Below are 9,613 nucleotides of genomic sequence, written 5' to 3' on the forward strand. Positions count from 1 at the left end.
CAACACTGCTACAACCTAACATCACCTGCACGCATCTATCGTGCATAAGCTTATAGAAAGCTTAGAGGGTGGTGTAAGTGTATGCATAAGGTAAGTGTCAAGTATTCAATACAATGCCATCATCATACAATACTGAAAATACTGGTAATCCATAAATCGTACATTATCGGAATAAGCAGAAAGGCTGACAAGATCATGAATTATCAGAGTAAGCAGAAATACTGACAAGATCATAAATCATAAGATAACAGAGTAAGCAATATAGAACAGCTATACAAATAAGGAGTCATAAAAAGCCAAATATCAGATGCTGAGAATGCGATGCAATATACAATTCCTGATGAGTTCACGAATAGTGTCAACTGTATCCAGACCATATAAATACAGAAACGTAGTAACCTAATATGCCGTATGCTGCGAATGTCATGCAATATGCGGTGCAAATTGAATGACCATACTGGAGTGTGAAGTCGAGATGATAGTACGTAATATCGCAAGCTATAGGGTCCATCACAAGGGACTTCTATCCAAACCAGTCCCATGCCTAAATTTGGATAGTCAGACTCAATATGGTAAACTCCTGATCTCAGGTTAGTCGCGTGCCTAACCGAAATCCTGGTCATGCGAAGATACATGTAACCAACAGTTGCGCACCACCAGCCCGAGTGGATAGTGAATGAATGAATGAATGGGTATGCAATTCTTGCTCACTAAATCTACATGTCAGTACAGTTCATCACTGGGATCATCACCGGGGTTTAGTACACTCCAAATGGCACTGCCGCTCTCCTAGCCGCACAGTCTAAGTGAGCGTAAGAAACCTCACTATCCGCCTAGCCAATAGTCTGTCAATACCTATCCAGCACGTCGATAGCGGACTCATTTACGAGCTGGTCAAACTTAGCCTAGTATTACCCCCTACTCTCGGGCGGGTAAGGCCGCACCCCCTCCTAACCGACCACGATACAGTGGGAGACGCGACCTCCTGGTATTCGGCACTCGGGCGCTCATGTATCCACTCGGTCTCGACGTTGGGGCGTCTCCTGGCCTGAAGGTTTAGGAATTTTCACCCAGGGACATCTATGGCGCTCGTATGCTAGAACCAAACATTTTCGGTGTCCTATCTAGCCATCCACGACATGCTTGTGGAGGCTACGAACCTGATGTCGCTAGGGCGTACAGTAATCACAACACACAATGCAAGATGCATGAGTCATACAATCCAGTCATGCATCAATCTCATAACCTCTGCCTATCAGGGAGTCTCATAACAACATACCTAATGGCATATGTAATGGTCAACCACATCTCATAACAAACATGCAGATGATGCGTAAAGGCATGTATCATGATGCTATGCTGTCACATACTCATAATCGGTATCAATAATCGACATCAACAATCGGCCTCGACAATGTGGACATTTAACCAACATTGCCCCAAGGAATGGCCCACATAGAGCCTAACATATAGTGGACTCATGGCTTCGCACAAGGGCCTAATATACAACACCATGGGCCTTACTCAAGAGCTCAATATTCATTACGATGGGCCTCTTACATGAGTCTAAGATATATCACAATGGGCTCCATTGTCTGGCCCTCAAATGCACCACAATGGGCCTCATCACATAGGCCTAATATACATCACATTGGACCTTAAGCACATGCCGAATGTACATCACAATGGGCCTTAAATATGGGCCGTATATACATCACATTGGGCCTCGACAATCAGCCTCGACAATCGGAATCGTCAATCGGCCACAACAATCGGAATCGGCAATCGGCCACAACAATCGGAATCGATCAATAATCGGCCTCAATGATCGAAATCGATAATCGGCTACAACAATTCGGATCGATCGATAATCATCTTCGATAATCGAAATCAGCAATCGGCCACGAAAATCGGGATCGATCGATAATCAGAGTCGGCAAATCAGTCACGATAATCGGATCGATCGATAATCAGAGTCGGCAAATTGGTCACGACAGTCGGATCGATCGATAATCAGAGTCAGCAAATCAGTCACGACAATCGGATCAATCGATATCAGAATTGACAAATCGGTCACGACAATCGAGATAGATCGATAATTAGAGTCGGCAAATCGGTCACGACAATTGGGATCGATCGATAATCAGAATTAGCAAATCGGTCACGACAATCGGATCAATCGATAATCAGAATTGACAAATCGGTCATGACAATCGAGATAGATCGATAATCAGAGTTGGCAAATCGGTCACGACAATCGGGATCGATCGATAATCAGAGTCGGCAAATCAGTCACGACAATCGGATCGATCGATAATTAGAGTCGGCAAATCGGTTACGACAATCGAATCGATCGATAATCAGAATCGGCAAATCTGTCACGACAATCGGATCAATCGATAATCAGAATCGGCAAATCGGTCACGACAATCGGATCGATCGATAATCAGAGTCGGCAAATCGGTCACGTTAATCGGAATCGACAATCGGCCACGACAATCGAGATCGATCGATAATCAGAGTCGGCAAATTAATCACGACAATCGGATCGATCGATAATCAGAGTCGGCAAATCGGTCAGGACAATCGGATCGATCGATAATCAGAATCGACAAATCGGTCACAACAATCGGGATCAATCGATAATCAGAGTCGGCAAATTAATCATGACAATCGGGATCGATAGATAATCAGAATCGACAAATCGGTCACGACAATCGAATCGATCGATAATCAGAATCGGCAAATCGATCATGACAATCGGGATCGATCGATAATTAAAGTCGGCAAATCGGTCACGACAATCGGATCGGCCTATACAATCGACCTCGATACTCGGCCTCGACAATCTGAATCGGCCTATCAAATGACCTACGGGAAGGTCACAATGTGGACAACCAACCATCATTGCCCATCAATGTGGACATTCAACCAACATTGCTCCCAAGGAGTGGCCCACACAGGGTTAAACATATAGTGGACCCATGGCCTCGAATACATCACATTGGGACTCACTCATGGCCTCGAATACATCACAATGGGCCACAGCCCATGGGCTTCATGAATGGGCGGCACCAATGGGCCTCAAGTGGGCTTGGACCACACCAAAAACCATTTCAATGGTGGTAGGTGTAACATGTGCATCACTGTACACTATCGTTCCTTGGGGCACCTGACCCACTAATGATGATCAGCACTATCCAACCTTTGTCCAGGTGAATCAGCACCATCCAAACATTGTCCAACACTGTCCAAACATTATCAGCACTGTCCAGACATTGTCCAGCACAGATGGATGGAGTGAATAGAATACATGCATCAAGGTGGCCTACGTGCTGGACAGCACCTACATCATAGTGGTCCACATGTCCATCAAAATGGACAGACGGTGTGAATACAACACATGCATCATGGAAGGCCATATACATCAAGGCCGGCTCCAATCAGCACTATCCCTGGACGGTGCAGACACTAGATACATACAGCAAGGTGGTCCCACCCCACACGTGTGACACGTGTGGGTAGATCCCAGTGTGGCCACCATAACATACGGATGTGTATATATATTATATTATTTAAATATCTCATAAATCCAGCGTCCATGAGTGTTGGACGGCTGGGATGTACAATACATCCAGGTGGACGGTGTTGATAAAAGACTCCACTCACGGTGGCCCATGGTCCATGGTCCAGATGATGGACGGTGTGGATGGACTCCACGGATGGATGAAACGCATACAGTAAACGTAGAAGTGGGTCCCACGTCAGTTGGATGAACAGTGTGGAACTAAAACACATATATCATGGTATGGCACACACATCACATATACATAATATATACATCAAGGTGGGTCCCAGCCCACACGTGTGGGTGGGTCCCACACCTGGACAGATGGATGGCATAAAGTGAGATAAAAAAATAATAATAATATCATGGTGGGCTGCAACTACCACCGTCTGAACTGCCACCGTCCAAATACGGACGGTATGAATACAACATATAGACTGGTGGGTCCCACCGTCCAGCTGGACGGTGAGGATGCCACACGTACATCATGTAGGGGCCCCACACAGATGAACGGTGTAGATCTAATACATACACCACACGTGTGGGCTCCAAAATGATCTGAAATTTAAATGGACGGAGTGGATACTGCACAGTGCAGCGAGTGGGGGTCCACGTCCATGTACTGACAGCATGGATGAGGCACTACATTAGGTGGGTCCCACGTGGTGGGCCACACGTGCTATCAAGGTGGAGTTTCCACCGTCCAGCAACACATGCGTCAAGGTACGCCTCACGTCCCAGCGGTGGATGGACGACCTGGTGTATAACGCATCATCAAGGTGGGCCCCACCCCCACATGTGCCACACGTGAGAGGTGGCCCACGTCAAAAAAATAAATAAATAAATAAAAATAACAATAAATAAATAACTAGGAGGACGGTTGAGATATAACATATATCTCATGATGAGATTCACGGAACCTGCCTAGCGTGATGCAGCGGAAGCTGCCTAGACCCACCGTCCCTTGGATGGTCTGGATACAACACCACATCATGGTGGGCCCCACCTACTGTCAGGTGTTTGAATATAGCGTATACCTCACGGTCAGCCACAGAACTCGCTGCCGTTAATGCAACAGCAGCTGCATGCTGTGTGGGACCCACCGTCCTTGCTTGGACGGTGTGGATCCAGCACATCATCAAGGTGGGTTCACATGACTTGTACAGCGTGGATCAAGTGGGCCACACCCATCACAAGAGAGAGAGACGGTAAGATAGAAGGACCCCGCCACTATGGGCCCCTCTTTACTTACAACACATACATGAAAATGGGTCCCATCACAAGTGGGACTTATATTAAAAATCAAGATCTTACGCTATGATCACCCACCATTCGATCTTTTGATCCGATGGAATCCTTAGCTTCTCGGCTTCGACTTTGACGGAGGATGATGAAGTTTAGAGGGCTAGGATGAAAGATGTGGGGGTAGGAAGATGGGCCACACCAAGCTTTTCTCATGGAGAACTTAGACGGTTGGGTTGCTCTTGGAAGGAAAATGAGAAATGAGAGAGGAGTGATGTAGGGATATGACATGAGAATGTATGGGTTACCTTGACTTTTTGGTAAGAATGAGATGGGATAGGTATGGATGTTGTTGACTTGTGGGTGAGAAAGGGATGAGTATGATGGGATATGTACTTGACTTGTACATTGATCGATTGATGTGACGGGTCGTAGAGATTCTCTCGGAGTTCGCAACACGTGGTGTTTCTTCGGAATGAACGCGGGCTCACATCTCCTGGCTTCGGTATCGCCTCGATGAGTGAGACTCGGCGTTGGAATCGCGGCGATGGCGCGGTCGCACTGGTACAAGTCTCGTGTCAAGCTGACTCTAGAATGCAGGATACAACTCAGAATTGTGCGCAACTGCTGTATACGCGTGTTGAGGGTCAAATATTGCATATCGGACCCAGTTGTTGCCTAGATTTATGAACATGGTACCATTTAATATCTCATTTTAATCATGTTTCTGTTGCAAGGTGGAATCAGGAGCATGAACTGAAAAATAGTATCAAAAGCATGAATTTGACACTCCGAAGTCATCAGAGCAAGGGACAGACTCCAGGGGACCAGGATCAACGGAATTACACTCCTGGGGTCCGCGAAAATTGAGAAACTGAAGCTCAAGCGGCCTGAAAGTCAGCCAAAATGCAAGATCATTGGGTTTCCGCCATCTGCTTGGTTCAAAACTTCATACATGGCCTGAAGACCATAAATTAACCGTACACGTCAAAAATCAGCCATTGGATCTTTGTGCAAATGTCTCAACGGACAGATCAGCCCACAAATTATCAATCTGGGGCCCGCCTGCTATCTCGAAATACTTCAAGTTTGGTGTCAACCGTTTAAATTATGTGACAACCAGGTTGGTCGGAGCTGATCTCTCATATACATCAGCGTGGGACCCACATGTGCATCGCACATGTACAGCATAGGTGCACTAGCCGTGCACGGCAACACGTTTGATCGGGTCTCCCTCTCCAATTCGACTTCTCTCCAGCGGAAGAAAACAGGGATCGCGGTTCGATCAAGTGGGCCGCCATCACGGTTCCAAAGACCAATCTAAACCGTCCATTAGATCATATTGGTCCACATTACCAATGCCTAGGTGGATGAACTTCAAAATACCAGCGACAATGGCATCTTAAACATTCTAACATAGGTCGAACGGTTGTAAGACTGATCAAGTGGGTCGCACCAACGGAAGGCAGAAACCATCCGTTCCCGACCAGAATTTCGGGAGGAAACCGATGGACGGCGTGGATTTCTCCATCGCTGTCAGTATTGAGCCCCACCAAGACACAGCGAAAGCTTTTCGCAGGCCCTGCGTCCGTGAAAACCGGACGCTGTGGGCTGTTCTATGATCAAGGGCACGGTCGGATCCATGATCCGGACCGTCCGCATGCTCGATCAGGTGGTCCTGACCCCCACCAAGAAGTCAGATTCCAAGTTTGGACGATCGGTCGTCCAAATTTTCAATCCAAACGCAAGTGCCTTTTGCGTTTCTGCTGCTGCGCACGCTGCTGCCGCGCCTGGCTGCGTAAAGAGGAGTGTCTTCGCACCCTATTCCGGGTAGGACTCCCAGACGACAGTTCTGTATAAGAGGACGGAAGAAAGGAGGCTGGAGGAGGCTCGGTTTTGACGGAGGTCTCAGTTTGGGGAAGAAAGGAGGACGTGAAGAAGAGAGTGCAGTAGGGGAGCAGCAGTATTTTTGCTGCTGCACGTCAAGGAACGTGGAGTGCACGGCTGGGAGGAGTTTGTTTTTTTGGTTTTGATTTTTGAGGCTGGAAGTACAGGTAGTCTGGCTACTGGGACGTTGGCTGACAGTTTTGGACGTGAGCATGAGGGGCTCAACTTTAAAGGCTTGAATGTGGGGAGATAAATAAGAGGGAGGAAGAAGAAATTCGTGGCAGGGATGTGATTGATGATCGCAAGAGCAAGAGACATCCGGTCTTTGTTTCTTTTTCCTTTTCCTTTTATTTATTTCTTTCCTTGATTTTTTTCCTCTGATTCTAGCATGATCACGCTAGGCTAAACCTCTTAGCTAGGGCTAAGAGGTGAAGCTTGTAAAGTGATGGGAGTCTTTACGTATGCCTTCTTTTGGTTTAAACTGAACTGATGTTGCTTTTAGTTAATTAAAGGAATGTTTCTTGTCTTTAATGGTCTGTTGTGACTGAAATTACAATGGATCTGCAATGGCCTTGAATATCTCTTTTTCCCCTTTTTATATTTATGAAGTCAGGAAGCCCTGTTGTTCATCATTGTCCCATGGGCATGGTAGGACGACAGTACCTTCCCGATCTTCATACATTGTTGATTGGTTGGTAATTAGTTTAATTCTATTGTTTACTTTGTCTCCTGGGCATGGTTTGGTGATGGAATCCATTCTAATTCATATACCTTTCATCTCTTGAAAACCAGATCAAGTAAGTTCAGTTTGAATTCCATAATCCTTGATGCAGGCATAAGATCTCCCTGATCTCTACAAGTGGATCCTCTGAATCCCTAGTTTCCTTCCTCTGAATTACTTAAGTTTTAGATAATTATTCCACAATTTATTCCCTAAATTTTATTTGATTTAGATAGCATCTTAGTCTAGTTCTAGTTCTACTTGGTTTCAGATAACGTACAGGTATCAGTCCCTGTGGATTCGACCTCGGTCTTACCGAGTTTATTACTACATCACAACCCTATACTTGGGGAGTGAACAAGTTTTTGGCGCCGTTGCCGGGGACTGACGGTTACGATTTTCTGAAATTAATTGGTTTTAGGATTAGTTTAAGATTAGGATTTTACTAACCTTAGTTTTTATTTATTTATTTATTTATTTCTATTTGGGTTCAAAACTAACTTGTTTCCTATTTTATAGGATCAGGACATAAGTTTCTAAATTGGTAATTCCTTCCTAATCTCTCTACTTTTTCATATTTTTAGAATTAGGGTTTAAATTTTAGAAATTTTCTAATTCTAGTATCCTTCCTTCTGTAGGAAATAGTTTATTTTTAGAGTTTAGGTTATTTCTTTCACTTCTTAGAAATTAACTTTCTATTTTTGTTTTATTTTAGTAATTTTCTAATTCTAGCACTTTTAGAATCTAATTTATTTTCCTAATTTATTTTTAGAATATTTTTTAGGAACTAACCTTCCTATTTTGTAGGCTTTTAAGATAGAAATTTCTAATTTGGTAAGCTCTTTCCCTACTTCCTATCTTTCAGTTCTCTTTTAATAATCTACTTTCTAGTTTAGATCTTTCTTAATTTATCTTAGAAATCTCCACTTTCTCTTAAGAATTCCTTCTTTTAGAAATTAATTTACTGCTATTTGTCTTTTTAGAATCTAACTTATTTTTGTTTTATTTTGCAGGTTTTTAACTTAGGACTTCAATTTGGTAATTTCTTTCCAACTCTCTCTTTCTTTCTAGATTTTCTTTTCCTTCCTTAGGGTTAAGTTTTTAATTGAGGGCTGCGAGTGTTTTCATGCCCAAGTGGGCCCGTGACGACACTCGACGTCTCTTGACTGAAGGAGGATTGGTTGAGGGGTTGACTATCCATCACAGGACTAGACACCGCTCGAAATCCCCTGAGTTAGCTGAAGTTATGGCTGAAGACCAACCTCCTCTACTTCCACCCAGGGTGGAGGATACCCAGGATGAAAATGAGGTGCAACAGGCACCCCCGCCTCGTACTTTACGGGATTTTCTACAACCGGCGGGAGTGAGTACGCCCTCATGCATGATTTTTCCTGAAAATACAGGACAAATGGACATCAAGCCAGGAGTTATCCAACTCCTTCCCAAATTTCATGGACTTGAATCAGAGAGTCCATATTTACATTTGAAAGAGTTCGATGAGATTATAGCTACATTATGTTTTCCTAATGTATCTGAGGATACAATTAAGCTGAAACTCTTTCCTTTTTCCTTAAAAGAGAAAGCTAAGACGTGGTTACATTCACTGCGTCCTAGATCCATTGGCACATGGAACGACATGCAGAGGGAATTCATAAAAAAATTCTTCCCACATCATAAAACGATTACCCTCAGAAAAGCGATCATGAACTTTGCCCAAAAGGAAGATGAAACATTCTTCCAATGTTGGGAAAGGTTCAAAGATTTGGTCAGTTCATGCCCACAACACGGATTTGAAACGTGGCGCATTACAAATTTTTTCTACGATGGACTGACATCTTCCATGCGCCAAATGGTCGAGACAATGTGTAATGGAGAGTTCATTAATAAAGATATCGACGAGGTATGGGACTACCTCGACAGTTTGGCTGAAAAAACACAATCTTGGGACTATTACCCAAAGTCGAACACCACGTCTAGGCCGACTCAATTAAAAGAGAAAGGTGGATTATATCTCTTGAAAGAAGAGGATGATCTCAAGTGTAAAGTGACTACGCTCATAAGGAAAGTTGAGGCCATGGAAGGAAAGAAGGATAAGGTCAATGAAATTGTTTGCGGCATCTGTGATTGCAACATTCACACAACTGAAAACTGTCCTACAATACCTGCCTTTCGAGGAGTGTTGAATGAACAAGCCA

General features: G+C 44.3%; 1 non-coding gene across 1 annotated transcript; it reads right to left on the reverse strand.

Annotated features, from left to right (window-relative positions):
* Window positions 1-9,102: 9,102 nt before the first annotated feature.
* Window positions 9,103-9,209, reverse strand: LOC131226558 (small nucleolar RNA R71). Its single transcript, XR_009161932.1, has one exon. It is a non-coding gene; the product is annotated as a small nucleolar RNA R71 (small nucleolar RNA).
* Window positions 9,210-9,613: the final 404 nt, after the last annotated feature.

Source organism: Magnolia sinica, chromosome 14 (genome assembly GCF_029962835.1).
Source record: "Magnolia sinica isolate HGM2019 chromosome 14, MsV1, whole genome shotgun sequence".
Taxonomy (NCBI): domain Eukaryota; kingdom Viridiplantae; phylum Streptophyta; class Magnoliopsida; order Magnoliales; family Magnoliaceae; genus Magnolia; species Magnolia sinica.